Source organism: Vidua chalybeata, chromosome 6 (assembly GCF_026979565.1).
Source record: "Vidua chalybeata isolate OUT-0048 chromosome 6, bVidCha1 merged haplotype, whole genome shotgun sequence".
In the NCBI taxonomy this organism is placed as follows: domain Eukaryota; kingdom Metazoa; phylum Chordata; class Aves; order Passeriformes; family Viduidae; genus Vidua; species Vidua chalybeata.
The window spans coordinates 52,409,414-52,435,271 of NC_071535.1; the positions used below are offsets into that span (position 1 = coordinate 52,409,414).

Consider the following 25,858-nt stretch of genomic DNA (forward strand, 5'->3'; position numbering starts at 1 on the left):
TCACTGTTCTCCAGCACAATCATATACAGCTTCTCAGAGACATAGTCTGGGCTTCACACTTTTAAACTGCATGGATCAAGAAATGAGCTAGTATAAAACAGACAGCACTTTTTGGCTGGGCTTTTAAAACCAGTCAGTTGCACAAAGAATCAGTGATCATCTTTTCCTCCATGCTCTTCTGTGAGTTACTGAAGAAGCTACAATATCAAGATTTGCTAGTGTGGTGGGCTGATTCTGGCTCTGAATTCGCTCATCCCCTGCTCCATCTGTTCCAAAGGGTGCATTACAGGAGTCAATGTGACGTTACATAGGAGGGATAGCACTGGCTTTCCTGAACCATTCCTACATGAATTAAGGCAAATGATGCTACTTCATTTTTTCAGTTTAAAGCACACCTGTGTGTTTTGATATGAGTCTTGAATTATATGAATATTCAAGGCCATTTACATTTTGATTTACAAGCAATCTTTAGAAATAGAGGCAAAGCCTTATGTCTCTTAGTGTCTCTAAGTACAATAGTTCTTAGCCCATTTTTTTCTGATGTTCCTCTAAAACTTGTCTGACTCAAGTTAATGGAGTAGGTTTATTTAATCTCTTCACTAAAACTTTTAAGGAAAAGTTTAATGAAAGTTGACCTTTCAGTAATAAGTCTGTGGCTTCTGATGTGATTTAATTTTCCTGAGTCTGACACATTGAGAACTAAAATGAAATGACATTTTTTAGAACTGTCAGTAATTGCTGCTGTTACCAATCATTAGCCAGCGAGGCACCATCTTCATCAGCTAACTTTGCCTTGGCCTGCCTAATTTTGCCTTTTTTTCTTCATTTCCTTTGTACTTTCAAAAAGTAATGATATTCTTAAGCTTCATCCCTCTGTTTCTATTTGTAAAATTGATATCCTCCCAACACATTTCCTGTCATGCTCAAATGAAAGCTGAAACAGGCAGAGCATTTCTCTTCTACCTTGTATTTATGACCATCCATGTTATTTTAAAATAATATTTCTAACTATGTTTTAGTATCTCCATACTACAGCCCTTAAATGCTAATGGTCTGTGAATCCATCATTGTTTTTCTATCTGCATGCCCCAGAACTTACGTTTAAAATCTTTTTTTCCTTCTGCTATAATGCTTTTTGTAGACATCTGATAATCTTTGTTCTGAACTAATTTCCAAGATCCTGCTTTGCTGCTAAATTGGGCCTCATATTCTCTAATACAGTGCAACTGCATGTTTTCAGGTTTAACAGCAGTTGCAGCATGTGCTTTAATCAATCTTCCTTAACACTGATCCTTTTAGCAGTCTTATCAGGTAGTGGAGAATTGATTATTACTATTTTTTTACTGTGGTACATATTACTGAACTATAGAAGAGAGCTTCCTCCTCCAAAGACCAGAAACTGTAATACAGTCCTTTCCTGAAGCATGGTCAGTCTCCTATGCTGCTTCATGGGCACTTTTTATACATTTTGAGAAACCCATTTCATATCTCCTGTATTCTTCCACTACTTTTTTTCTTGTTAGTGTCATTCATTGTTTTTAGAGCTTGGGATTTAGTAATTCTTTCTATTGATTTTCTCTCACAAGAAACTCTTGACACACAGTTAATATTCCTCACTGTGTTAATATGTTGAATCAAGTGCAGTGACCATGACTGCATGCTGTGTGAGCAGCTGGATTTGAAACTTTACCTGTGTGGATTCCTAACACTGGTTGGTTTTAAAACAGATAAAAAAACAGGCCCAGACAGTGATAGAATAAGCATTGTCATACTCTTCCAGAACAGTTCCCCTGATCAACACTCATAATTAATTTGATTGAAACCATCTAATGATAATCTATCAATTCAAGTCTCAATTATAAAATTATTAACAGGAATATTACCCCGTGTTTTTACAGTATACACCTCAGCAGTTGCTTATCTAGCAGGCAAGGATTGTCATGAAATAGGGTTTAGGGTGAGTTGCATGAAAAATGTGCAGAGACTGTCCTCAATTTTATTACAAGTTGTGAACTTGGCCAAGTGAGCTTGGCTTTGTGCAACAAATTGTTTGCAGTGATACATTTCAAGATGCTATCATTTTGCCAGGGAAATAAGTTGGTTCAGCAGGGTGTAGACATATCTGAGCCAAATCCAAACAAATGGCTTGGCTAGGACCCTGGCTGTTTCAAAATCAAAATAACCAGCAGGAACCATGAACAGGAAGGGGATCACAATTGCCTTAATGTTACAGTCCCTAATAATGATGTATTTAACTCCTGTCAGAGTAACCTGACCTTAACTTAGTTTTTCTTTCCTACCTTCATTTGTACTTTCTTATCCTAAAACCTGAACTATCTCATGTACAAGTTAATGTCATCCAGTTATAACAACCTAACCTGTTCTCCTGCTAATTCCCTTCTAATTTTTCACTCTTGTGAATTCAAAAGGCACTGCTTTGATGTGGTCTAGTCAGCCTTGGTCTTTAGCAGCTTTACTTCTAGACTACCTTCCAGCTGTGCTGCTGTGTCGTTGATGTGACAAGAAGTAAGACTTTTCTTCTGATGGCAAGAGGCTTAAATAAAAATATCTTCCAGTACAGAGCCTGAACGAGACTTAGATACCAGAGGTATCTACCAAGGTAGTGATTCTTATATGTGATGGGCACACTCAATAGCTAGGGCTCGTTAGACATATATGTCTAAAAGACGCATTTAGATGTTGAAAGTGTAGTTGGAAAATGAAAGGGGACAGGAAAGACAGACCACAGAACAAGGTATTAATCCAAAAGTTTCATCTGAGACTTTTTTTTCTTATTGTTTTTCTTAATGTTTCAGAATGAAAATGTTTTCCTCTCTGTATGTAAAAATATGATCTGAGAAAAACAAGTTCTCTCTCTACTTTCCTTCATACTTTACAGCTTTTATTTTGCCCATTTCCTGTTACAGTCTCACACTTGTACATAGAGTGAAATGATCTATAATCCCAATAATGATTCATGTAGGTTTGCTACCATATCATGTACAGTGTTGTATGTCAGTAAATCCCAAACTATTTTTTACCAAAATTCCTCTGGCATGGAAGTCAACTTCCCATAGCCTTCCTTATCTCTGTTCTCTCTTTTTATCCCACTGGTGCTGCCTAGCTCTTCTTACCCAGCTCCAGATACCTTCTCCTTCCACTGGATCCTGATATCACCCTACTTTCCATTCCTCCCTGAAAAGACCTTCCCTCCTATCCTTATGTTTGTTTATCATTCTCTTCCCAGCCAGCTCAGAATATACTTTCCTCTTGGAATTTCAGTGCTTTTCCCTTAAGAAGGAGATGAGGGCATGGTATCAGTAAAGGGTTTTTCCTACTTCTGGCCTTCTGCTTTTCTTGCAGAGACACATATTCTCCATTTTCCATCCTAGCACAACTAGATTTCCTGCTTTCTGAAACAGAGATTGATGATTCGGGGGATAGGTGCTGTCACAGCAGTCTCCTGGTGTCCAGCATTTACCCCTGGGGGGGAGGAAGCACTTTATGTCACCTTTAAATGCACCCCTGTCTCTTTGTCTGCAAGTATTTGAAATTTAACATTTGAATATATAAAAAGTTCCACATCAGACTGCTATGGGTTGTTGCTGATCCTGTCATCCTTTGCTCCCAACATGTTCCTTTTGGAAGTATTAAAATATCATTTAGAGGGAAAAAAATAGTTATCCATTTGAACCTAATGGTGGTGCAAATTCTATGGACCTAATCCTAAAATGTTCCATTTGCCCATTGTCAGACAAAATTTGTGCTGCAGCCAGAATAGCTGCTAGTAAAGTCCAAGGTAAGGAAGCAAAAAGGGCCTTTGCATGGTATCCACAGATGTTTAATTCAGCCACGAGGTGAGATGTTCAGGGCCCAAGGCACACTCATGGGGACACAGCAGGTTTCTCTCTCCCAGGGGACTGGAGCGGGGAGGTTTACCTGGTTTCAGGGCAGTACAAGAGGGAGTGGCTCAGGAACATAGGAGCAGGGGAAGGAGCCAATGGGCTCTTAACAGCTCTTTGAGGAAAGCTTCTTGTGTCTCCCTAACCTAGGGGATGCTCCCTAGGGCATATGTGCCATTGAAAAAGAGAAAAACCTTGTCAGAAGCATTTATTTTTAGATAGCAATGAATTTCTTTCTTAGATGAGGAGAATCAACTGGAAAACAAATATAATTTGAGAAGATCTTTAGGCATTACAGGCATTAGACAATGAATAGGGGTGCTTTTCTGTAAGGGTTTGATATGACAAGTTAGAAATAATTTCCATTGCTTTTAAATTAGCTTCTGACATTTCCAGAGGTTTTGTCTCGGGTTTAAAAAGCACAAAGAAGAATACTGTCCTCAGAAGAAGATCCTATCCTATGTAATTTTTTTCTTCTTTGCTTGCAATCAATCATTCTTTCAGTGATGCTCATCTTTGGTGCTGTTCCTTGGCTGCCAGATACTTCTTGCCATATGATACCCATGGCTGTAGCACACCATAAAATGATCATCCAATTTGCTAGGTGCAGTCATCTGTGGAAAGGGTCTAGAACATGGTATTTTGATTTGATTTAACGTGAAGAAGTGTGTTCTTCCTTTCCTCCATTGTTAAATGCTTTCCAAGAAGTCTTTGTGCCTTGTTTCTGGCTCTCCCAGCATACAGCAGTGTAGAAGGGATGGAGCTGCACAGCAGTACCTCATGGAGCTCCCTTGAATTGCTCCTCCTGGACACAGACTAGATAGAAAGAGGAACAAAGCTCTCATTTGGGGAACACCCAGCAATATTTTTTGGTGTGTTTTATCCACCATTTAGACATTCACAGTCACTGAGTTTTTTTGGATTCAGACCTGAAATAACAGACATATCATTCAAACTGAGAGCCCAACTTTATTTTCAAGGGTTAATCATTTGAAGTTGATTCTTTTTGTGAGCAGTTTGCTATTCTTGAGACCGTTTTGTTCTATAAAAATGATTGCTTATATTCTGACCAAAACAAGAGAGAATTAGCACAAGGTTAATTATGTAATGTAATGACAAAGATATTAACCTGGCAACAGAGAAATGCCAGATCAGCAGAAATGATGAGTTAGAGCTGTTGCTTGAGAATATCTCCTACTCCATGGAATCTCTTGCTGTTAAACATGTTTTGTTCTACAGACTTGTTAACAAAGTCAAGATTAAGGAAAGTGACTCTAATCCACTGGTTTGGGCATTCATCTGGTGTATTCAAAAGCCATCTGTGTTTATCAGCCCCACAGGCATAAAGGTTTCTGTTAGAATGGCAGGAGTGAATTATGGATGACTACAACACACTACCAAAAATTATATTAGCATATGCAATACAGAGAGGGATAAGTATAATTGCAGTAGCTGTACACAGCAAAGTGGGGGTGAGTCAAAAAACAGTGAGACAAATGCTATTTCTGCTGAATAATTTTTGTGTGCTTGGAGAAAGAGATTTCAGTCTTCCTTTGGTTTGTATAATCTTAATATTTACCTGGCATAATTTTTTGCCAAAACCCACTATGTAACACAGACGTGGGATTAATGATCAATTCACATTAAGCCACAGGTGAAATCTAGGATTCAACAATTCAGATTTTATATGCCCTGAAACACTTACAGACTGAATAAAAACCCTTTGCTTCTTTCACAGGGTAATATATTATGTTCTCAGTGATTGCAGGTTGGAATAGTAGATGATCAACAAGATTGCCACCACTATATGTTTGTCAGGGAGTGGAAAATAAACACATGACAAGAGGGAATTTTTTGAACCATAGTAGAAAAGTATCTTAGTGCAGTTCTCAGTCTAGAGTATGTATAGCTGCTGCCCTGCCAGCAGAGAGAGTTTCATCTGAATGGAAATAACTCTGACTTTTTGAGGCTTTTATTTAAGTTATTGAGTTATTGAGTTATATTAAGTTATTGAGACATATTTAAGTAGTTCTAAAAAGAAATCTTCAACTTTTAGTTTAAGCTTCAGATAAGTTGATTGCAAGCACCTCTGTGTACATAATGTCCAGGAATATTCACCAACACTTTCTTTGGAAAGGTATTACCGGCCGGGGGTCTGTGTACAAATCACGAACGGGACGGGACTGCTGAGGAACGCGTCTCAAGCTGTTTGTTTTCCAGCATCAGTCTCATTACATGGTTATGACAATGGGAAGATGCCAGCAGCTCACATCCCAGGCAGCAGACCAAGAACTTAATGTTACAACTTACTTTAAAAACTTTTTGACCAATCACACAAAGCAAAAGCATATTGACACTAGTTCTATCCAACCACTATAAGCACACGTAACCTTTGGTTAAAACAATGCTTGCTTATTTCGAATACAATACCTGCTTGTAAGCCTTAAAACACAATGCACAGAGCTCCATTGTTAAGCTTAGAACTTCCTAATATCTTGCTGGATATACTTTTCTGTAACTTAAGGAGTTATTTTAGCCAAGTGTTAATACACTGACCATTGTTCTGTTTGTCCTTACTTTCTACTTCTTGTATAATTTTTCTGCTGACAAATCTTAGGTCTACTGCTTAGCTCTAATCACAGTTCTGCTGTCTCTGAGGCCTGCTCTTTGCAATTTGCCCAAAACCCTCTGATTTTAAGGATTCCCACAGAAAGGGAAAGCCATTTTTTCAGCAGCAATACAACTTTTGAATACTGACTACATCTAAATGAGAGACTTAGGGGTTATGGCAATTAACAAATGCTGCTGCTGATGTAAACTTGATGCACTTTTGCTTTTCTAAAATTTCTGTTTATCAGCATATTAAAGGAAGCTGATGTCTATACATAGTTCTGTAAATGCTCTAGTGTCTGGGTCAGTTTATTAAACTTATGACCTTTCCTGTCTCCATTGTCCTAGCCTCTCTCTGTTTTTCTCAGAAAAAAAAAAAAAAAAAAAAAAAAAAAAAAAGATTCAGTCTTATCAGTGCTTAACTTTGTGTTTAGTTACTTGTTAGCTAGCCTTGTGTTTTGTATTTTAATACCAAGACTACTACTTAGATTGCATAACTACCTGTGTCTAATTCACCCTGTTTTTATATTTCCCAGAATGTTTCTATTGTTTCTACATCCTGCTTATACAGGAATGTTCCCTGGTTTCTTTGAGCTGGAAGAAGATTATTCATGAGCTAAAAGGTGATAGAAATCTTCTTTTTCATCTTTCCTTCTCTCTTCACCTCACAGCCACTATGATATATTAGTGGAGTGATTCTGTGAATATCAAGTGTAGAAGTTGTGGGGTTCAGCCCTAGTGCTTCCTTCTCAGAGTAATCCAGCTGTACATAGTAATCTTGATGAAATTAATTGCTTACTGGAGCAAGAGCTGTGTGCAGTGCAGGGCTCTAGGTTGTGTCACAGCACTACAGTTACTATTCATTCTGTAAATTAATCTGCTGTATTCTGTTAACAATGGAAACTAAATGTATCATGCTAAAATCAAATCAATGCCATCCGGATCAGTCACCAGGGGTCTCTTGATCCCTTTCTATCAAGGCTTTTGTTATTCAGACATTCCCCACAAGCTGGTTCTACTCAATAACAACCAATAAAGTAATCAACCCTTAAAAATTTCCCCAGGGAATAATTTAAAATTGAACAGGGAGTAATATATCTTGTAGTGTCAATAATGCTCAAAATGTTAATTTGGTTGATGCTACTATGTGCCTCCTCAAGTCATATTCCAAATGCTGTTCTGGGAAGATGACTTCTACTTGAAATCACTCTGTTGCTCTCTGCCTGCAGCACCAGTTTCAAATCTGTGGCAAGGGCTCTCTGAGATAGGCTGTATAATGAAAGACTGTTCTGTGACCTGACTGCTTTCTCTACCTTTTAAAGCTAACTACTGATAGTGATTTTCTTAAATTAAAATCAGATGGCAAGGATGAATATGCTGATAAGATGTTCTCAGATAGCTGACTGATAGAGTCCCTACATGCAGCAGAAATGTGTCCATCTGCTGAGCATAGCATGAGTCTGATTTACTAAGCAAAGCTGGTTTAGCACCAGTATCAATAATGTAATTTTCTTTATTATATAAACTGGGTAGAAAAAGATTTTACAATGCAAGTTTAGTCTATTAAGGACATTTCTGTGAATAAATTATATTAGATGTTCTTTTAATTCTTGTTAATACAATTTTTTTTTTCACAGATGTCATTTTTGGGCATTAGAAAATATTTTTTTACCCTGCTGTTGTGAAAGAAGAACTGCAAGTACTGACATTAAACATTTTGAGAAATTTGTTCTGTTCTTTTTATAATAAGGGAAAGCAGTCCTGCCAAAATGAAAATCTTCCAGTAACTTAAATACTTGTTTAACTGTATTATTTCTTAGGTGCTTGATATCATCCTATATAAACTAATGAAGGGACTATTTCTGAAATTCCAATTGCATAGTTATACTCTATAATCATGCTTTTATTTTTTTCATTTGTTAAAAAAATTCTATCTACAGTGGACACAAACTGACAACTTTATGTGTGACTACTAAAATGTGTTTTCAATATAAATTTGTGGATGAGAGAACAAATGCTAAAAACTTCTGATTACGAGATGTACATTTTAGGGTTTGGTTGGGCACCAGAGCAGACTAGAAGCGGTGCATTATTTTTACAATGAGGGTGATGAAGCCCTGGCACAAGTTGTCTAGGAGCTGTGGATGCTCCATCCCTGGAAGTGCTCGAGGCAAGGTTGAATGAGGCTTGGAGCAACCTGGTCTAGTGGAAGATGTCCCTGTCTGTGGCAGGGCATTGGAATGAGATGAGTTTTAACATATCCAACCCAAGCTATTCTATAATTCTATGTCCCAGGCTGGCCTCAGCCCATCCCCATCCCCATTGCATGGAGGTGCCCGATGCCCAAGGCTGGGGCTGCCCCAGTGCCCTGCTTCTGGCTGGGATGGTGGGACTGGGCCAGCTGCCAAGGATCCCCATCGGGCACCCCAGCCGTAGCCATGCAGACAGAAGAGATGTTAAACTCCTCTCCTCGCAAGCAAAACACTGGAGCAAGGAAACACCATTTGCAGGAGTGTGTGTGAGCGTGGTGCCAGCTCTGCCGCAGCTGGGTGAACACTGCCGTGGTTGGCACAGGCACCTGTGGTCATGCACCTGGTGATGGACACGCTGCTCTGGGAGCCACTGGAAAACACAGAGGGGGCAAAGACATGGGAAAACATGCACAGATGTCATGGTTTAACTCCAGCTGGCAACGAAGTACCACAGAGCTCTGACTCACTTCTCCCTCCAAACCTGTTTGGATGAGCAGAATTAGGAAAAAAAGCAGTGAAACCGGTGGGTTCACTTTAATAACTGAAACAAAGTAAAATACAATGTATTATGTAATAATAATAATAATAATAGTAAAAATAGTGATTAAAGGGGGATGGGGAAGAGAGAGCTAAAACCCAAGAAAGACAAGTGATACACAATAGCTTTACTCATTACCTGCTGATCGATGCCAAACTCATCCCCAAACCACAGCCAGCCCCACTCCCAGGTAACTCCCCAGTTTATATAGTGGGCATGGTGTGAAGTAGCCTCGTGGCTAGTTCACGTCAGCTGTCCTGGCCATGCTCCCTACAGGCTGCTTGTGAAAAGATGAGACGCTGAGAAGTCCTTGACTTACGTTAAGCCCTACTTAGCAACAATAACAGCATCGGTGTGTTATTAGCATTACCCTCATGCTGAATCCAAAACATAGCCGTCTACAGCTACTAGGAAGAAAATTAAGTCTATCCCAGCCGAAACCGACACAAAATAAAAAGCGAAAGCACCGAAAACACCTCGGTGAGTTTACCGCTCTTTGACGGTGGGTGAGTCGCGGTGAGCGCCGAGCCGGCAGGGGGCGCTGTCAGCCCGCGCTCCGTGCTGGGAAAAGGCCTCGCGCTGAGGCGGTGGGAGCGCTGTGGGACACCGTGAGGGGGCTGTTCCTGTGGGACACTGTCCATGGGACACCGTGAGGGGGCTGTTCCTGTGGGACACTGTCCATGGGACACCGTGAGGGGGCTGTTCCTGTGGGACACTGTCCATGGGACACCGTGAGGGGGCTGTTCCTGTGGGACACTGTCCATGGGACACCGTGAGGGGGCTGTTCCTGTGGGGCACTGTCCATGGTCCTAATAATTCAGCATTTCAGATCTAGATCACCAACAGTAGTGCCCTTTCTGGACAGTGTGCTGGGACAGTTTTTACCTTGAGTTATCTTCATCTGCAGCTGGATGAAATATAGCTTAACTTCAAACAAGAGAGAGGCTGATTTACAGCAGGCAGAAGTGATAGGGAAAAATGAGAGAAAAGAGGAACAAAAAGATAATTAATACAAGCCAGAACCAGTGCAGAAGTAAACCTAAAAAAAAAAAAAAAAAAAAAAAAAACAGTTTTGAGAAAAAGCAAAAGAAAAGGAGAAAATACCTGTAACGACAGATTTAGACCGGCAGGGAATCTGAATCATTTAATTAAAGAAACAAGCTGGTTTTATACAGTTCTTCAAGGCACAGTGTTTCCTTACATGGTAATTCTCATGACGTGACCTATCCCACATTGCCATGTCAGCCACACGTGCTCTAAATGTCCTTCCATGGGGTGATCACACGCTGTTCACCTGTCTGTCAGCTCCTGGCAGGCTCCTCTCGTATATGGGTAAAGTTTTATAAAAGAAAGGCCTTGTAAAATCAGGCCTTGTTACTTTGGCTAAGCTAACAGCTAATCTGGTAAGTTCCCGTGAGAAAAGAGTTATAAGAATGAGAATCAGTTTGCATAAGAATCTATTCTTGTGAGAGGATGGCTCACTCTTATGGAGTGGAAAATTCTACCCATGTGAAACATTCACTTTCCAGGAGATAAAAATGTGAACATTTCTAGAAAGGGAAAAGTTTGATGGACATGTACACTAGCGATTACCAGCCAATGAACTGAGTTTCAACAAATTGCTGACCAATTAGATTTAAACACGGTGCCTTCTGATAATGATATAAATAATGATAATGAGCTATGTGAATAAAGATGCAGCTGTTCTGCATGAAGAAACAAGTGTCTTGTCCATCTCTATTGTGACATCCTCTCCCACAGGGCTCTGCTGCGTGACGCCTCCTCCCCCCAAGGTCATGCAGAGACAAGCTGCCATGTGCTGCCGTGTGCCGCTACTTTGTGCTGCCATGTGCTTCTTGTGCTGCCATGTGTTGTTCTGTGCTGCCATGTGCTTCTGCAGGCATGTCCCACAGCCCGTGGCTCAACTCCATCCCATCTCTTCCCACAGATACGTGTCAGAAAGAAGGGACACGCAAGACTTGTATATCAGTCACTTTAGTAGCTGAATTTCCCATAAACTTCCACTGAGATCCGATTAGCTCTGCAGGGAGCAATGTAAGTGGGAAAGCATTCGATGTAACTGAACTTGTGATAAATCCTCCTGCAGCCAAGCATTAGTCAGACATATACTGATCTAATAACAAGTCATGATTACAGTTTAATCCTGACTCATACTTTCAGAATTATGGACAAAATTGATCATTTAGTGTTGACTTGTACAATTCCCCAAGGTAACAGTATGGGATTCTCTTTTACCAAAGGAATTATTCAATTTGAGGCTGAAGCCATATAACTGCACACTTTTGACACAGCTGGGATCATTAATATTGTCAGAGAGGTGTATGTGAACAACTTCTAAACCGGGTACTGCATCTTGCAATGTGCCTTTGTAGTTCCACTCATGCAGCAGGTTTACTCCAGCTCCCAAGGAGGAAGGTTCACGTGTCATGAAGATTGGTTGCTTATGTTTTTGGGATAATGTACTGAAGTCCCTCCAGGAGGCTGGGCAGGAGGTTTCCCTGGCTGTCAGACTTTGGGTTGTCCTTAGTACCAACCCTGAGTTGAGACTACCCCCGGTACTTTGTGGGTGAATAAGGGAAGATACCAGTGAGAGCCTCTCACACTTGTTCTCACCATTTGAATTCTGCTGTTGGCTTACTGCCTGAACCCAGTCTGGTGGTTGTCCTGGATCTTACAAATGGGATTCAGGGTTTTTCTATTACATTTGTTGTCCAGTTCTAATTCAGGTGGCCTGCGTGGCTCCTTGTCTCAGTGCCTTATGACATTTGTTGACAAGACAGTGTTAGTAACAAACACAAATCATGTGACATCAGACAGCAATATATGAACTTGAATGCTTATTTCCCATGTTAAAAAATAGACGAATATAATGTAGTTTCTGTCAAACTATCCTCTGAGCTTTTTGGAAGCATTCTGGGCATGAAGAAGCTGTATATAATCTGCTGTTCCTTCCGTGTGCCAGGAGAAATCAGACATTATTCCAGAATATCCAGAATAAAGTCTTGAAGTCCAATAGTAGACTGCAGCTGTGAACATTTTGCTGTGGCACCCTGAAAAATAGAGTATGCCCCTTATAATCTTAGTGTGCCTCAGGGATAAGAGTAGTGCAAATGGAATCATCAAACCAAAAGACATACGCTCCCAAGACTCTTCTTATTCCCTGGGGAAGCTCCTCTCCCTCAAAACCAGCTAATGAGAAGTTAACTCTCAAGTAGGTCACTTCAGTTACTGCCATGCCGTGGACAGCTCCAAACTAGATCAGATACAGGGTGAAAGATTTCATTTGTTTAGTAATTCATTTTACGAGGCTCTGCAGCAAATGAGTACATTAAAATTGGTTTTATAAAATAAAAAAAAACGCACAGTATTTTGCTGATTTTGCTAAAATAAATCAAAGCATAACAAAATTCAGATAGGATTAAGCATGAAAAACTGCTACGCCATTTTAAAATAATTTGGTACAACACAGAAAAAAATAAGGCAGATTATTTCTCTTGTTCTTGCAATAAATAGAACAACTTCTGTGAGTCTCAGACTTGAAACATTTCTAAAGTATCAGATATAAGCAAATGGATGGGAATGCTTTACTGGCATTTGCAAGTAGATGTTGTGCTCTCCTCATTTACAGAATCTCCTCAGATGTTGTACTTCAAGCCCTCTCTGGATATTTGATTCTGTGAACAGCTGCTGAACATTCAGATTGATTGCTTTTCCTTCACATACTACTGAAGAGTTCATTTATTCCGCTGCAGTCTGGTGGGATTTATATTTGAGTACTATCCTGAGCCTGTGTTCCAGCCCAAAGCTCTTCAAAGTGCATCCACGCTGCTCAGACTTGGCCCTGTGCTCAACAGCAGACCTTAGGAGACCTCGGGGGTCCAGAAGAGGCATATGCTGAGAGCACTGAATGAATATCTTTGGAGTGCAGAGAGTGTGGACAGGTCTGTTCCAGTCTGGTAGCAGCATTGGATGGTCAGTGTTGGGCTCCTTCATCCATCAGCATAGCACACAGATGGTAAAGCACTCAAATGTAAGGTGTTCTTCTGCCAACAGAGGGGAAAAGCCAGGCACAACCAAGGATGTTGCTGTCCTTTATTATTCAATCTGAGTACTAATACTCAATGACAGGCCCTGCTGAGCCTCTGGATGCAGACTAAATATTGATGCCTTAAAGACCTAGAAATAAAGCAACACATTTTGGAGACCATATTCGTATAGGATGTAATCTAAAGGCTGGTCTTTATTGGAGGCCACCAAGGGGCAGATATAGAAAGCGACCACCCCCTTGTGGGGTGAATACAGTTTTATAAGTTTAGCAAATTAGCATAATTGACAAAAATCCCCAATTACAGACATAAGTGGTGAGGTAATTCCCCCTTTTGGCTCCACCTCTTACTGTAGCCTCCATTTAGGGAGGAACTAAACTTTGTTTGTGAAAGGTGTCTCAAAGAGCTAGCTTCAACCTTGGCTCCCAGGAAGAACCCACATAGGTTAGAGGCCCTGGATGCCCTGGCTTGGAGCCTCTGGATTGTGCTTTGTCTTTCTACCTATCAGGGTAGGGAGAAGTACGGGGGCTAGCTAGGAGCTATATAACTACATAGCAATAGACCTATGAATATATATGAAGGAAATAGAAAAGCAAAAATCATTCTGGCATCAATATGATTGTTGGGGCAGCAAGCTCAGCAGCTCATGTTTGTAGACAACACGTGCCTTCACTACCCCCTCAGAGGCAGCACCCAACAGGCACGTTCCTAAGTTCCTGAGTTCACCAGGCCCAGATCTTCATGGAATCTTGGTATGGTTTGAGTTGGAAGATCATCTTGTTCCAAGTCCCTGGCATAGACAGGGACATGTTATACTAGACCAGGTTGCTCAGTGCCCTGTCCCAGCTGATCTTGAGAATTTCCAGAGACAGAGCATTCACAGCTTCTCTGGGCATGTGTCTTCCCATTGCTTCAGTAATTGCTGTCTTCACTGTGGTTCAATAATTTAAAAACTGGGAAACGGTATTCACTACTTTCCCAAGATCTTCATGCCAGAATGAGGATTTCTTTTAAAAGTAATTCTAAAATAATTAATCACAATTTTCGTTTCCTTTTACATTTATTTTTCCTTAGTTTTAAAGTTAATGATGCAACATTTAAGATAAAGGGTGTTAGGCAATATCCACTAAAGAACTTCTTCAGCCCCATCCAGCTGGTGCTTGGTTGTAAAAAGCAATGCTGCATTTCATTTAATTTTAGAGCTGAACAGAAGCCCCTGTAACTGTCCTAGGGACTGGGTCAACTGACTTGTATGTCTAGAGCAGTCATGGAAAGGTACCAGTCTAGATATAAAACTGTATAAAAAAATGAGGCAGCTGCAATAATTACATAGCACTTCCCTTTTCTTATGACAAAGTCTCACTTTAGATGAAGGAAGAAACTGGATTTTCTACCAAGATGAGTGGAAGTGCAGTAAGACCTCGGTGCCAGTACTGCCCAACTGCAGGAAGGGCTGGGCTCAGCTGTCCTGGCTGGTGTTGGAGATCCCTGCTCAGGAGAGGAGCGTGCTTTGGGCTTTGCATCAGTGCCTGCCTGACCAGAAAGAGGCCACTTCTTGGGGATGACTGCCCCCTCCATCAAGGAAAAGGTCCATGAGGTTGGAGCTTCTCTGGTGGTATAGATGGAGGTCACAGGAGTGTGGGCTGTAGTTGTAAAAATGATTCTACAAACCCAGTAAAAACTGGGAATGCCTCTGTGAAATTTATTTTGTCAGTCTAAATTTCAGTTAGTTCTAAATTACTGATTATTCATCAGTCTAGTTCTAAATTACAACAGATTAAAGATGACTCAGAGATCCTAGGCCCACACAATTTCACATTGTGATTCTTGCCCAGAGTTTACCTGAGGACCTGGTATTTTGCACTCTGGCAGACTCAAAGTTCATGGACACCCTCTGATGCTCTGCTCTGCCCATTGGTTTTGACAGAGTCACACCAGAATAAAATTTTTCTGAAAGGATGAGCAAAGCTACTAAACACAGAGTGGGGACTGAAACTGGGAGTTGATGGTGTTCTATAAAATGGTTCTGTACTGGTTGCAGTAGGTTCAGTACTTGTTTTAACACTGTTAGAAGGGAGCAGGTCTTTTGCCCTGGATTTTGTTGCAGGGCAACACCAAGTATGGGTTTATTCATCCTCTAAGAGGCATCAAAGAAGTGCAGCGCCACTATTTGTTGTCTTTAGTGTGGTTTTGCCTCTAATTTTACACACATGGTTCGTGTGGGATGGTGCCTTGTCCCATTCCTGTCCTGTGCTGCCCCAGTTCTTTGCTGTGTGGGACAATCCTGGGGGTTTGCTGGAGCTTATGGTCTCTTTCACGTTTTTCAACAGGTTAAAGCCAAGTGGAAACGTCCTTATATGTGTATTAGTACCTGGACTGAAGTTGGGTCATCTTGGCCTTCTGCATTTCGTTGTCTTCATGTTCTGAGTAAGTCCAGCAGGATGTAGGCTACAAAAAAGAAAGGAGGGGAAAGGTGTAAAGAGAGCTCTTTTGGCATTTGAAACAGCACATCTGAACTTTTCATTGTCTGATTTTCTCCCTCTAACCCAGTCTCCATCCTCTCTTGGAATAATTTGGATTATGTTTTTTTTTCCCCCATCCAATCCCCTCAGTGTTTTGGTTTTTAGTTTTTTTCTGCTTTTTTTTGTTTGTTTGCTTTGGTGGGTTTTTTTACTTGATTTTTTTTCCTTATGAAAGCTGGGACAATTTACCTCAAATACTTGAAGCAAAGATGAATCCAGTTTTTAAGAACTCACAGGGGTCTGTTTTTAAGAAACACAGGGGGCTCGTGTTTGCACAGGGCAGAAAGTCCCCAAGCAGATGTTGCTGCTCCTCCAGAAATGTGCATGGATATTGAGAAGTGTAGCTCTTTGTAGCTTCCTCCCAAACGGCAACTGCTAAGTAAGGTGCCCTTAACTGTAGTCTTTTAGTAGCCAAAACCATAAAGTGGAAAATGGGGAGCTGAAGGGTCTCAGTGACCTCCAAGAGGCCCAGAGGAGGACGGCACTGTGGTGAGAGGTGATGGATGACATCAGAGTCCTGCTGGGGCCAAGACTCTGCTAAAACTTCATGTGATGTAAAGAGATGGAAGACACCTTCCACCAACTTCATAACAGTTTTCTAAGGAAAAGCAGCTGCCTCTTGCCCTTCCCTCCTAAAATAAAACAGGGCTGCTTCTTGTTTTGCATTGTTGACATCACATTTTAAATGGTGCTGTTTGTTGGGGGAAGTAGAGGGGGAGATGCACGGGGGTCACCATTCTTGCTCTTCACGTGCTCCTCTCAGAGGGTACTGCCTGCAAGCTGCACTCAGGGCAAGTATGTAATGTAAATCTTCTAGTGGGTTCCTCCCACTCCAACTCCTTCCAAATGAAACTGGATCTAGAGAGCCTCTGAAAGCAGCTGGGATGTTACAGTTCAGCAGAAACTGACCTTGGGCCACCCCAAGGGATAGAACTGGTACTTCTGTACCCTCAAATGATCCCAAGGAGCCAAGTGGGGGATGATAAATTATAGTAGGGCCTAATTTTTGAGCCCCACGGGAGCCCAAAGGTCTTTTTGGGTATCAAGATGATCTCAGCAGATGTCCTGAAGCACATTTGGACCCCAAGTAACTTCAAGAGACACTGTGGGCTCACAGGGACATCTCAGGGGACTTCTGAGAAAGAAATACAGCACAGGATGGACCTGAGCTGATCTGCAGAGTTCGATTTGGTGCATGGACATCTGGAACTGACCTCTAGGAGCTCATATGGTAACCCCAAAACAACATGCACAGCATGTGTGTCTGGGGGCAAAAGAAGTCAACAGTTAGGACATGGGCATCATCTGTGGTTGCTAATGAGCACAGAGAGTTGCTTGAGATCACCAATTAATAGATGGAGTTACTAGAGGTCACCTTTACTCTAAAATTTTGGCTCATGGTCAACAGAAGTCACTAATTATCACACAGAGTTACCCCTGTACCCAAAATTTCAGCTTGGGCTCATCTGAGATCACCAATTATCACATAGGGTTACTAGACGTGAGCTGTATCCCAAAATTTTGGCTCATGGTCACCTGAGATCACTAATCATCACATAAAGTTATTAGAGAGAAATATTATGCCAAAATTTCAGTTTGTGGTCATCTGAGACCAACCAGTCACTGGCTCTTTGGGGTATCAGCTGAGGTCACCAAATTAACAGACATTTAATTAAATTAATTTATAACAACAAGAGTCTCTGCTGAGCGTTGTTCAAAGACATAAAGGAGAGTTACTGCTGGGGACAGTGTCAAACACATAAAACCACAAAACTTATTTTATACCATGGTTATTAATTTCAAAAATTGCAGACATGTTCACTATCTCTCAAGCTGCTCCCATCCATCACTTCCATGAGGCCATCCCTTCCAGTCACCCAACACTATCTTAACAGTGTATTTTCAACTGCAGTATGATGTGAAAGCAAATGCCTGATTTTTTCCTACAAAAATAAGGGCAGGAAAAACAGATAGGAATTAATACTTATAATCTTAGGGAGAATTATTTTTCCCAACCATCTACCTCCTTAACCATGCCCTGTTTAACAAAATGTGCTTCCTAAACTTCATTGCCTACTGTGCACTAAGAACACAAGACACTATACAGGTGTCATAGGTGCTGTGTTTTAAGCAGGAGAAAACATGGCAGATATCTGCCATCTATGCAATACTACATACAGAGCTCTTCTCTGTAGCACAGAATTCAAACCACATTTTTCAACCATAAAAAAGAAAGCCAAACCTTGCTGTGTTCAGACCTTCTTGTCTTTAGCCAGGGTTTAGCAGATACATTGGAGATGATTCCATTTCAGTGAAACTGTGCAGAGATGCAGCGCAAACAAGAGCCCTCTTCACTGCCTCAAGGCAGAAGTGGATGCAACAAGGAGAATAATGGTCTGTCTGGAAGGACAAAATTGTTTGATCAGATCAAAAACATTTTTCAGGAGAAAACTCAGAAACCAGGGAACAAAAATAAAAATTCCTTTTTTAATCATCCAAAATGTGCTGAGCTCAGCTTGGACTTTAAAAGGAACAAGTAAGTTGCTAACACTGCAACCAAGACTAGGTATGATTCACGCTAGGTACGATTCTTCACACCTTCAGTTAACCACAGCATGTTCATTTGTGTCAGCTGAGACACAGACGGGCCTCCAGCCTACAAACTGCAAATCCCATAAGGAGCTGCTGCTTAAACTAGTTTAGTGCTGAATTAATTAATTGTCGATGGTAAATAACAACTGAAGTAATGCAGCGATTTATGTAACATTTAAAGTCACACCTGCACTCATATTGGGCAGGTCGGAGTGTACAGCAATTCAGTGATTCTGGATTTGTATCTTTGGCATCCTCAGTCATGAGGATAACCTGACTCTTTCCATGATGACATACTCTACTTGCCAACCCACAGCCCTTCCAGTGAAATCCTGCTGCACAGTAGCAAAATTTGACACGCCAGCGAGAACACAGCTGCTCACAGAAACAAGGTTTAATGCTCATCCAATACATGGATTCTACCTTCCACTTGCTCTCTATTTCATTCACAGCTCCCTTCTTTTTGCACTGTTCTCCAGCTTCTTTCCTTGGAAACCAAGCCCCTCCACTTCCTCTTCTACTTTGGGCCAGCAAATTCCTGCAGTGGGAACAGGGGCCTAGATATGAAAAAAAATTCCCCCCAAAGGAGGGAGTTATCTCCTGGTGCTGTGCTAACGAAGGGCTGTGGCTGATAGAATTGTAATGCTTAAATAAAAGCAGAAAAGACATGGAACCATGTGCCATGGGGAACTGGGTTGCTTTATAGAAATAAAAGGGATGAATAGGTGAGACAGTCTCTCATCACTAGACATGACTTCACTTCTAGACCCTCCTCCTCCCTCCCAGCAATGACACTGGCTTTCTATCATAGCATTTCATGCATTTCAAAGGGCCAACAGCATAAAAGGATTCCAAAAATAGGTTACAGCCTGAAACCAAAAAGCAGCTGTTTCATTAGCAACAAGAGAAGCAGAAGGGGAAAGAATTGTAGGACAGAGCTCCCTAAGTGTGCCAAATGACTTGCATTTCATGTATTTTATGCTATCTAACAGACATTCTTCTAGAATCAGGACACATTTCAGATGTACAGGAACTGATATAGCTGGAACGTGCTGTGTGTGCTCCTTTCTCCTTACACCAAGAAGGATTACTGAGAATCAGAGTCTTGGGACATGACTATCAGCACTCCCTTTTATAGGACATCCTACAGGATCATCTTGCACTGGAACAGGAAGCTTGCATCACTGCTTCCTGTGTTCTGAGTAACAGCTGGACACATACTCTGAACTTGTGCTTACAAAGTATCACTGTCACAAGGTAGATCCTCTGCCTCCTACACATCCTTGGACTTCTCCCATAGAGAAGAAATCCTATCCATGAAGATCAACATTCGCCCTTTATCCAAAGCCTCTGCAATTCATCACAGGCAAAGTTCATCATCTGTCTTGGAATGGCAGCCTGGAATCAAAATGCAAATGGTGAGCAGAACGAAGAGTGATTCAGTGTCCTCAGACTAGCCAGGATTCACTGTGTTAGGTGGCAAGAGAGGATACAGAAACTCCTCCTATGTGTGTAAGTACACAGATATTCCAGTTTAGAACAGGTACAGGATTCAGACTGAGTTTAGAGATGGCAGATCTCAGAGCTCATGACATCATTAGACAGCTGGTATGCATATTCAGGTCAGAACTGAGATGAAAATAAATATCCAGCAGATTTGTACACCACTGACACTATATGATGTGAAGAGGGATGAAACAAGTAGAAGATAAATCCTTCTGATTAAAAAGCAAGGGCAGGAAGAGAGATGTACCAATATTCAAGCTACAAGCAAGGCTTGGAAATGAGAAATTCAATCCTAGTTCTATTAGACAGCTGAATTGATCACAAATGCCACATTTCTCAGTCTTCATAAAACCCACCCCTAGGGCCAACTCACCCTGAGACTGTCATAGCAGAGACCCCCCTGTAAGAGCACTCAGTGGTGGGACAGCTGATCTTCCCAGAATTTTGCCAGGCAGGGTGTGGGCAGCCAGCAGCCACTGATGGCTTGTGTCCTGTCATGACCTCAAGGAGTGCAGCTCCTCGAGTAGCCAGAGGCTCAGAGATGTGCCACACATGAGTTCTGTTCCCATGGAAAACATCATGAGACCACATCAGCTGTGGGAAAACGGTGTGGGAGACAAAGCAGTCTCTCATCATTCTTGTACTTCATCCCTACTGACATGCTTTGCTGCCTGCACCTGGTCCCTGCACATGGACCCCCACTGGGGAATTCCTGCTCCTTTCATCAGCTTAGGAATGCTCAGCAGGACCCAGCCTTCCCTATTGCTGCCTCTCCAGCCCCACAGCAAGCTCTGGGTACGACGTGGGAGGCAGAGGTGTGTGGGTCACACGCAGGGATCTGTTATTCCAGGTCCCACAGCAGTGACTACTGAGGTTCAGCAGACATTCCTGCATCTGTGCAAGGGAGCTTAGTTTCAGCAAAAGGTAAGGAAAGTCAGCAGCCTCAGAGGAGTTACAGAGAATTACCAGGTCTAGCTGCATCAAGAGCAGTCCAGACAGACAGCCATAAGGAAAAGGAGGGTTGGGATAGGGCAAGGGAGGCGAAGGAATTTGTCAATAAAACAGCAGATAATTGAGAGGGAAAGCAACTGAAACTCCTTTTCTTTTTCCAGATAAATGGAGCTTGTTACAGATGGAGACCGTACTGCTCCTAGGCAAGGACCAATGATACTTTTGACAGTACAAAATGACCACAGCCAATTCAAGTGTTCAGCTGCCAAAGTCATACCTGAAAATATGCTGCTCTCTGGGCAAAGAAAGCAGAAGTGCTTTCTGCACTGCCTCTCTCACTGTTTGCCTCAGTTTTAGCCTTGGAAGACACCCAGTGCTTTAAAGACCTAGGCAGATGGGGTAGAACTAATCCAAATAAATCAATTAAGAGGTCCACATCTGAGCTACTTGGATTAGACTCTCTCCTGAATTGTTAATGGACATCATACAATTCATCATGCACTAAAATAGAGAGCTAAAATAGGACAGGTGACTCATGCCTAAAAATAGATAATCACTTCCATTAAGTAATAAGGGAAGCCTGGAGTGCCCAGTTCAGCTGCAAATGTATATGCATCACAGGTGTCTTTTTTCTGCAAGCAGTATTCTTAATAACACATTGTGAAAGACCGGGGGCTCATAAAAACACTACTGTGGGAAATCAAATTACATTCTCTTAATTTGAGCCCACTCACCATCACTATATGAAGCTGACATCCCTGATAAAAGCGGTCTTTGTTTGATATTTTGAGCAATAAAAGAATTTTCCCAATCTTGAAGGGGCCTGGCTAAGCCACACATCCTTATTATCCAAGCTCTGGTGCAATATTATGACCTTCCTTGCCACATCTGCTGATTTACATAATTGTCCCTCACCAGGTGACAAATTTCACTCTTCTCTTTGTCAAAGAGAATTTAGCTTTTAGAAGCAGTGAGGTATCACACTTCCCAAATAGATGCTATTTTTCTTAATGTTTTGCAAGCACTGCAGAGACAGTGCAAGCAATGACTCAGCTCCGTAACACCTACCTAAAAATGGAGGGAAAAGGGGTTAACCAATGTGTACATAAATGTATCCAACAAAAGCAACTGGCTGCCTGGGCTTTGGGCAATCTGTCAGAGATGAGTACTCCCTCCCACTGTCTTGTGATCTTCTTTTCTTTATTATTAATAGTGATATTTATTGTTATTATTTTGTAGGAAAGGGTTTAATCTTATTTTACGTATGTTTTTAGTCTGTTTATTGTTCTCCACGTTTGTCTTTCAGGGAGGAAGAAGAAATGTTTCAAAACACACTGAAAGACTATGGCTCATACCCACCTCATGTACACAAATTCAGTATACAAAAGACCAGGAAAAAATACTGTTGCTAAGCACATGAACCCTCTTTTATCTGAAACAGAGTAAAAGACACTGCTTCTGACTCTGAATGTTCCACCGTGCAAACAAATTCTGTAATGTGACATATTAGCTAGAAGGTGCAGTGTTCTCTCTCTGTTGTTGTACCCAATTCTTGGTTGCATTTTGAAATAAACATCATAGTTTGAAATATGGGTTAGCAGAATCTTCCAATCAAATTTTTAATTCTTTTATTTCATTATACTGGTGAAGCAAACAGGTGTATTTCTCTTCCTCACTGGTACCCTGCAGCAGATGGTTCAGAGAAGCTATTTCATTCAAATAACCCCACTAATTTCACATTCTGTTTACAACTTGCATATGGCAAGAGGAGCACCTCACCTCACAGACTTCCAGCATGCTGTACCAGTCAAAATGAGGGCAGTGTGTTTTCATGAAATCTTATTCCTCCAGTCTCCATCAGAATACAGAATATTTGGGGCTTCTTTTTGCAGCGCCCAATCCTTCAACAGTGATTCAGTGCAAGCAATACTGACCTTCCCAGAGCTGAGCCTACCTGGGGGTCATCCAGGGTCTTGCCTACGTGTCTATCTTCTCCTGACATCAGCCTGGCTCTTGATCTTCTGCTTCCCAAATCAGCTACAGGAGGTAGGAGGGATGGGGCTCCCCATGTGAGTGGTACAAGTCAGCACCAGAAATGGTAGAAATGCCTCTTATCCCCAGTTGCCTCAGGACTTTCTGAAGGTTATGTCATGTTGCTTTGACTTCTCACAAAAAAGGTATTTTCAACATTGCTCCATTCATCACTCATTTTACAACATTCAAATAAACCAGAGGAGGACTCTTAACATTTAAGAATTCATTTAGAAATACATGACTTTCATCTATTTTATCTATGGAATCATGAAATGCTGTAAAATTTGCCATTTTTTACACAGACACCCCCTGAAGAAGTTCACTGCTGTGATTTAATTGAGTTCCCCATCAGCTTAGGACAATGTGTAAAAAGCTAACTTAGCTGGACAATCTACAAAATATTGCTTTGAAAATCATTATCATTCCTCTGCATTTTTAAATTATGACCCTACCTTATCACAAGGTCTTCTAATAGCCAGAATTCATAAAAGATGGGAATGTTTTTCCTAAGTAAATTTATATATTTTTGTTACAAATTTTTATTTTAATTATAGATTTTAAATAATAGAAAACAGCCTTTGAAGTTATGGACATGACAATTTACAGCATTAAAAATTTACAGCATTAAAAAAAACCCAACAAAATAAAAAAAAAAAAAACACAAAAGGAGGAGAAGAGCTTTTATAGAAAATCATATAACTGACTAGAGATGAAGTAAGTGAAATGCCAGAGAAAGGACATAATAACACTAGGAGCAAGTTGATCTGTACCTCACAGAAGTTAAAACTGGATCCCTTCTAAAGAGTTTTAAACTCACCTGATAAAATACCACATAAAAATTATGTATAAGGCAAATAACTGAAAGGATGGAAAAACTGTAAGGCAGGGGAAAGGCAAAATTAGCATCTTCACCATGGTTTTATTGCTGCTTGCTTGCTGTAGTGGCACCCAGAGCCCTACAGCCAGTGAGGGCACACAGACTGCAGGAGCCAGCATTAACTCCTCATGGAGCCTCATCCTTTGTCCTCCCATAGCAACAACTGACAAACTCCTTTGCACTCATTAAAAATCCCTCTCTGCTCATGCTCTTGGGAGCTTATTCTGCAAATATGGTGCATAGAGAATTTGATGTTATTTGCATAATTCTAAAAAATTAATGATGAAGATGCTGAAAAATGGAAAACAGATGCTGAAAAAAGCAAACCAAAGCAACACAGACATACCACAGATATGTTGCTCTATCACTCTGCTGAAACCTTGAATTGGAAAACCACCTCTTCCCCTTTTGTGGGCAATTATGCTCCCCAGCAAGCCCACTTTCACTTCAACCCTTATCAGAGCAAGGTTTCACAGCTACTTGCTCTGATAATGGGAGCAGTGCAGTGGGTCACGCTTTGGATGCCCCTCCTGTGGGAAGCCCTCAGGACCCGGGGCCAGCACCCTGCATGGCTTGGGGTGTTGACAGACAGACAGACACACTCGGTGCACCCCATTCTGGCCTGAGACATTGCTCAGGAACTCCCCAGTCACTTGGGAACACCATGCACAAGGATGGAAAAAAAAGGCTCTGCTGATCATTGCTTACCAACACAGGACTCCCCGGAAGGAGAGTAGCTTCCATTGTCATGGAAACCGCTTCTGCACTGACAGTGGTACCACCCTGGGAGGTTAACACAGCGTGAATGGTTGTGACACTCAATGATCCCCTCTGCACACTCATCAATATCTGCCTCAGAGAAAAACACAAGCCAGCCAGGAAATTAATTTCCTTTGACACCAATACTGTAGGTTTGATTTTTTTTTTTTTTTTAATCTTATTGGTTTGGAGTTTTTTTAAAGATTTCCTTTAATAGATGGATCAAGGTTTATTACAGTTCCAAACAACAGACATTTAAAACATGACTCACAGAACAACAATAAAAAAATAACAATAATACATCATGTAATCTATTACAGACAAGACATTCTTTTACACCATGATTTGCTGAAAATGCAAAGCAAACATGCAGATTTTTTGTTCCTTGTTAGGTTTTTTGTGTTTTGGATTTTTGTTTGCTTTTTTAACTCAGAAATTACATTTGTCTGTGCATTTAAAGCGTTGCAGAACAGGTTGTCCACTGAAAAGGCAGTTTCAGCAATATTCCTGCTTTACAAACTGCCTGTGCCAGGACACCTTGGAAAGAAAAGGCATTTTCTTCAGGATTTGTGTTTCCAGCATTCAGCTGCAATATTGGCAGCTATCTGGAATTGAAGGTGTTCAGAACATTTCACAAACACTGGTTAATCTCTTTTGTTTATATGATCAAAATAAATACCCAGTACAAGTGTAACTGCGTGTGACAAACAGAAAAAGCAGTCCATGTTTCAGCTGCAATAAAACGTTTAGCTGGAAAAGAGTGAGGCAAATGGCAGCAAGTCTGTAGCAATGGAAAGATACAGCATGATGAATACCCTGCTGAGGTTCAATAAATGTGCTGGTTTTAGAAAGGGGTTTCTCAAATTTCTGTAACATGTTTAATAGAGACTTCGTAATTGCCAGTAACCTTGGCTAATCATGGCTGGCACCTGGCTGCTTCTCCCCTTTGAGCATTTTTCAGCACATTTTGTAGGGTTGTAATTAAAATTAGCAAATTAATTATATGCTAACCTTGTGGTAATTTAAGAAGTCATTATATTTTCATTCCTCTATTCAGCTCAAGCTTTTTTTTTTTTTTTTTTTTTTTAATTTTGGACAGTTTTCAGCTGGGTAACTTATCAATTAAAAGAAGACTCAAATTATTCCCAAATAATTCCCACTTTCACCCACTGAGATTTTTTTCTTGGCACACTTAAAATGTGCATAAAACTGTGCATACAAAACCAAAAAATCTGGGTGAAAATAAGT

The 25,858-nt window shown here is 41.0% G+C and overlaps 2 long non-coding RNA genes across 3 annotated transcripts; one reads left to right on the forward strand and one right to left on the reverse strand.

The window, feature by feature from the left end:
- The first annotated feature begins 10,097 nt into the window (after positions 1–10,097).
- Positions 10,098–21,382, forward strand: LOC128790294 (uncharacterized). 2 transcript variants are annotated; one of them, XR_008431688.1, is made up of 6 exons: positions 10,098–10,506; positions 11,251–11,357; positions 12,952–13,338; positions 14,727–14,966; positions 15,700–15,796; positions 21,102–21,382. It is a non-coding gene; the product is annotated as an uncharacterized LOC128790294 (long non-coding RNA). The 2 variants fall into 2 exon arrangements; XR_008431687.1 differs by having other exon boundaries at positions 10,098–11,357.
- On the reverse strand, positions 15,741–19,141 carry LOC128790293 (uncharacterized). Its single transcript, XR_008431686.1, has 3 exons — positions 18,907–19,141; positions 18,134–18,291; positions 15,741–15,817 (listed from the first exon to the last, which is right to left on the reverse strand). It is a non-coding gene; the product is annotated as an uncharacterized LOC128790293 (long non-coding RNA).
- Positions 21,383–25,858: the final 4,476 nt, after the last annotated feature.